Source organism: Phalaenopsis equestris, unplaced genomic scaffold (genome assembly GCF_001263595.1).
Source record: "Phalaenopsis equestris unplaced genomic scaffold, ASM126359v1 Scaffold200218, whole genome shotgun sequence".
Classification (NCBI taxonomy): domain Eukaryota; kingdom Viridiplantae; phylum Streptophyta; class Magnoliopsida; order Asparagales; family Orchidaceae; genus Phalaenopsis; species Phalaenopsis equestris.
The window spans coordinates 42,330-48,346 of record NW_018220054.1 but is presented as its reverse complement, the minus strand read 5'-3'; positions in this window follow the sequence as shown (position 1 = coordinate 48,346).

The window sequence follows — 6,017 nt, the reverse complement described above, 5'->3', positions numbered from 1 at the left end:
CCCAAGTTAAATACAACTTATCTCGAATTCCTCCCCAAGTAACTCCTCGAAGTTCCTCTTTACAGCACACAATCTTTACAGCACACAAAATTCTCCTTCAAAGCGGCAAGAAGGAAGAAATCTCTCACTTTCCTTCCACTCTTACAATCTCTCGAAGAATTCCTCACAATACCTAACCCTAAATTACAATGCCCTGGACACCCGTAGACCTCTCGACACTCTTTGGACACTCTAGACTCCCCCTTTTCGGCTTCAAAAATGTTTCTCTTAACATTGTAGAAGAGTTTTCAAGAGTTGCCTAAGCATCCCTTCAAAACTCATCCACCTTTTGTGGCAAAAACCGACGTCCTCACCATCGAACCGTCGTTCTCGCCGTCGGCGACCTCGATGGCACCGTCGGCGACCTTCTAGGATTTTTCATTTGCGCCCAAGATCAAATCTTCATATTTTGGTCCTTTTTGCTCCAAATTTGCTTCTTTTTGCATTTTTTTGCTCAATGACCATAATTCAACATACATGTAACAAAACATCAAAAATATCTTTCTTTAAAGTGTAATATCATCAAAATCAGTGTAAAATAGGTATGAAAATCTCAACATATTTTTCTTTGGTCAATTACCAAATGCACTTTATCTCAAGATTAGGGTTTACTCCATCCTGATTATGCCTGATAACAACTATCATCGATCTATGAAGCTTCCCCTTTATAAGGAAAGCTGAAAGATCATTTTGATGCATCTGTGGTCCAATCCAATCGCTGTGAACTTTTCATGTCCTTAAGTGCAATTGACAGACTTTCGGAGCAAAAAGCGACCCTTAAGGGTTTAGTGTGGCCCCACCCAAATCAAACGGAGCCACGCTTAACCCCTCCTTATAGGGGTGAGAGGGGTTGTTTTGGGTGTGGCCACTCCTGGATGTAGCGTGACTAAGCCACAAGCCAAAGCCCAAGGCATAATTACGTTGTAGGATGACCAACCACATTGAGTCTTACCTCAATTGTGTAAAAGCCACCTTCAGCGTAGTCAACCCAAAGGCTTTGTGGCCACGCCACTTGATAGTAAGCCCAACATAATTACACTAGAGAGGTTATGTGAGCACACCAACCCCATGTCTAGAATGACGTGACTATGCCTAGGCTTAGTGTGACCACGTTGGCCCACCTAAGTTTCAAAATTTGGTCTGAAGACCATAGGGAAGCATGCCACCTCGAGCCAAATTTGTAGGCCCTTCTTGAACTTGGGGAAATCTCCTTGGGCTTGTAAGAGGCTAGGGGATTAATCTCTTTTGGTCATGTTCTAAATGCCTTCATTATCCATTTTTGGGCAAATTAGGGGACACTTTGGGATTTTCATGGTGGAAGTCCCAAAGCTCTACCATCCCCTGACACTTTGGGATTTTCATTGTAATTTGAACTAAATGCCCTAAATTACAATCCCCTGGACACCCGTAGACCTCTCGACACTCTCTGGACACTCTGGACTCCCCCTTTTTGGCTTCCAAAATGTTTCTCTTAACGTTGTAGAAGAGTTTTCAAGAGTTGCCTAAGAGTCCCTTCAAAACTCGTCCAAATTCAATGCATCTATTGAGAGAACCATCGTTCTCTCCGTCGGCGGCCTTCTAGAATTTTTAATTCTAGACTCTCGGGAAAAAGCCGTCGTCGGGCCCAAGATCAAATCTTCATATTTTGGTCCTTTTTGCTCCAAATTTGCTATTTTTTGCATTTTTTTGCTCCAGTGATCATAATTCAGCATACCTGGAACAAAACATCAAAAATACCTTTTCTTAAAGTGTAATATCATCAAAACTAATGTAAAATAGGTATGAAAATCTTAACATTTTTTTCTTTGGTCAATTACCAAATGCACTTCATCTCAAGATTAGGGTTTACACCATCCTGATGTGCCTGATAACAACTATCATCGATCTATGAAGCTTCCCCTTTATAAGGAAAGCTGAAAGATCATTTTGATGAATTTGTGGTCCAATCCAATCACTGTGAACTTTTCATGTCCTTAAGTGCAATTGGCAGACTTCCAGAGAAAAAAAAGACCCTTAAGGGTTTAGTGTGGCCCCACCCAAATCAAGCGGAGCCACGCTTAGCCCCTCCTTATAGGGGTGAAAGGGGTTGTTTTTGGTGTGGCCACACCTGGATGTAGCGTGACCAAGCCATAAGCCAAAGCCCAAGGCATAATTACGTTGTAGGATGACCAACCACATTGAGTCTTACCTCAATTGTGTAAAAGCCACATTCAGCGTGATCAACCCAAAGGCTTTGTGGCCACGCCACATGATAGTAAGACTAACATAATTACACTAGAGAGGTTGTGTGACCACACCAACCCCATTTCTAGAATGACGTGACTATGCCAAGGCTTAGTGTGACCACGTTGGCCCACCTAAGTTTCAAAATTTGGTCTGAAGACCATAGGGAAGCATGCCACCTCGAGCCAAATTTGTAGGCCCTTCTTGAACTTGGGGAAATCTCCTTGGGCTTGTAAGAGGCTAGGGGATTAATCTCTTTTGGTCATGTTCTAAATGCCTTCATTATCCATTTTTGGGCAAATTAGGGGACACTTTGGGATTTTCATGGTGGAAGTTGGTTTAACCTCACATGTCCACCTTATTCTCCTCTATCAACACTCATTCTCCACCTTTCATAGATTTGGGTTGAGCCTTTGAGTGCTTGAGAGGGAAAAGGGGAGCTCCATCTTCTTCCTCTAGGAGTTTAGGATTTTCCTGGGAGCTTAGAGTGAGGAAGTCAAGTGGTGAAACATCCATCATCTTCTTCTTTAGGGAGTAGGCCAAGAAGTGGGTTTCCTTCTAACTTCTCCTACATCATCTTCTTCCTTCTTTCTCTGGCGACCTTTCTAGTGAACTCTTTGGTGGATTGGACTAGGAAAGCTTCATCCTAGCTTGGAGTTAGAAATAATTTGGCTATGTTTTATGTAGATGAGAGCTTCAATCTACATTGAAGAAGTACAACTCTGGCGACCTTTCTCAGTGATTTCTTTAGTGAGGAGAGTTTCCTCATTACTTTGGGTAAGAAATTGGGTAGGCTTCTCTCTTACATTTAGGAGAGCTTCATCCGAGATATAAGCTTGGAATGTCAATCAACCATCGTGGTGATGAGATTCCTTAAAGCTCTTTGCATTTTTTTTCTTAGCCAGCCCTAGGATGTTTGCAGAGAATGCGAAGCTTATGTTATTGATTTCCTAAGGGAAGCCCTGGGTTAGAAAGCGCATCTGTGACCAAATTCTTTGTGAATTGAAGTAATTTCCTGGTATAAACCTTGATCAAAATCCTAGTGGGTTAGAATTCCAATTACCCACTGCTCTGGCACTTCCAGCCTTCCTTAGAGGGGTTGGAATAGTCAAATCTTGAAGAATGGGAAAAGCTTTGAGGCTAGTCCATTCTATAAGATCGTGGAGGGGTTGTAGGATTGAAAAAGCATTGTAGCTACTTCGTTCTACAAACGGTGAAGGACTTCTCCTATGAGAAATTGGAGGAAGAAATTCTCCATGTTCCTAGCCAATGCCAGAGGTGGCTAAGTTGCATATCTAAAAGCTAAAACCTTGGCTGCTTACATAAGAGAGTTAGTTAAGTTTCACTTGCTATTTATTGTGATCAATTGCATCATATCATGATGTACGTCATGATGGATGTGTATTGTATCTTGCACATTGCATTGTATAATTGTATGCTCGTTGGTTTGGTCACTCACACAAGACGGGTAAGACTGGTCACTCGGTCATGTATGGCTCAATTGATTGTTCATCACCCGCATGATTCAATTGGTTGAACAATACTGATTGGCCTGACAATATTCCTCTTGATTGGCTAGTTATGTGTATGCCTTGTATGTGGTGTCATAAAGAGTTTGGTCACTCACACTATGTAAATTGGTCGACCGATACTATCCACCCCGACCATATGCCTATCGATTAGCCAATTACGTGTGATTTTATATGTTACATTTCACATATTGCACTTTGCTTAGACTAGCTACCCAAGTCTTGTTAGCATTATACTTAGGTCTGACCGATAGCCCCAGCCCGGGCGACCGACCACTCGGTTCGGCCGACCACCCCAGCCTGGTCAACCAATCAGTTCAGTCTGATCGACCACCTTAGCTAGACTGAGGCTATTGGCTACATTGCCCCATGTTGACCACCTTAGTTGAACTAGCAAGTCGAACAACCAAATTCACTTACATAATGGGTGTTTTGCATATGTGTTTTGTGCATTGCATGATTATCAACTTGATAGATCAATCGTCACTGATAAAAAAATGTCGGCACTCCATGACATCATCGATCTGCAGGACATTAACTAATGACTCGAAAGAAGCTAGATGGTCAGTCGGGTCACATACCAATATAAGGATTGAGGTGAGGAACTCTCAGCTTCGCTGGGGGTACGATTTCTAGGATTCTGCAGAAAAAACACTTCCTACAGCTGCCTAGACGAGCACTCTCACTCAGTCAACCCAATGTTGGACTATCGGTGTAGATGATGTGTTGTTTACCTGTAGAGAATCCCTCGATCGTTTGGTTGGTCGACCACCGACCCGATCATTGGGCGCTGACGGATTGTGAAGCAGAGCTCATTGGCGGCGGGTTCCCTGAGACTCTTTCTCCAAGGGTGGTGGTTGGACTTTTTGCTGAGTCATGGTCACCTGGAGAGCCTCAAACTGGTCTATTAATTGCTTTAGCAACGCCTGAACCTTCTTTTGTATGTCTCGACGTATCATCTCTCTACTGAATTCCATGTATGTCATGTTTCTCTATGAGGATTCTCCATCGCAATTTGCTCTGCCTCTCGTATGTGGCTTGTCCACACTCACCGCACCACCTTTAGGGTGTTGAATCCCAAAATTCTATAGAGACGAGTCAGGGGAAGAAGTCTTTTATTTTATAGGAGCTTGCTTACATGTTATGGAAATGAGGCAGGTAATGAAAACCGTCTTTAATACAATTAATGCACTAATTAATATCAGATTTACATTATAATTAGAATGTGATATGACTAGGATTTGTTGATTGGCATGCTCCGACTCGATTGACCGACACCACCGATTGTGCGATGGTCGTTTCGCTCGACATAGATCAATTGACTATTTGTGACCGGTTAGCTTTTTAGGAAGCCTCGACAATTGGAGCCATAAAAAAGTTCGTTGGCGGGATCGTTTGACTCGATCAAGCTATTGGTTTCAGATGACCGATTTGAATCAAACTTCTTGAATTCCTTAATTTGACGTAAAAAATTTCGCATCACAAAAAAAAAAAAATTACTATTTTAACTCTTAAAATAAAGTATATATTTTTATGTATAAATAATATGACATATTTATATTAAATCTAGAAATAGGAATTAAGTGGTTTGTACGTAAACCATCCCTTTATGCTTAATTATAATTTTACCAAAACCGATGAATTAATTTTTCTGGGTAGCTTTCTTCTAGTATGCGCAAAATGATTCAGATTCCCAGACTGCCTTGTTGAGCTGTACCTCACTTGGAGGTAAGCTTACCGGACATCCGGTACCGCGACGCGTACCGTGTCGGTGGATGGAGTATAAAAAAAATCACCGAACCGACAGCAGCGAGCGAAGTGGATCCGGCTTCAGTTGGCCGAGGATGACGTGGCCAATATCGAGCCCTTAAGTTCTGCCAGAAGGCTTCTAAACCATCATCACCGTCCACTGGTCTTCGCCGTTTCCTAATTCTACGAGCAAATGAGGAATTTAAGAGCCAATTATGAATTGGTTGCTTTTTTATCGGGGCATTTATATATTACAAAATTTTTATGTATTTATATCGCCGTTTCCTAATTCTACGAGCAAATGAGGAATTGACAAGCCAATTAAGAATTGGTTGTTTTTTTATTAGGGCATTTATATATTACAAAATTTTTACGTATTTATATTTATATATTTATCACTTAAAACATTTAATATTGCATTAAAATAATATCATTATTGTCTTTTTTAAGAAAATATTATTGTAGGCATAATATATA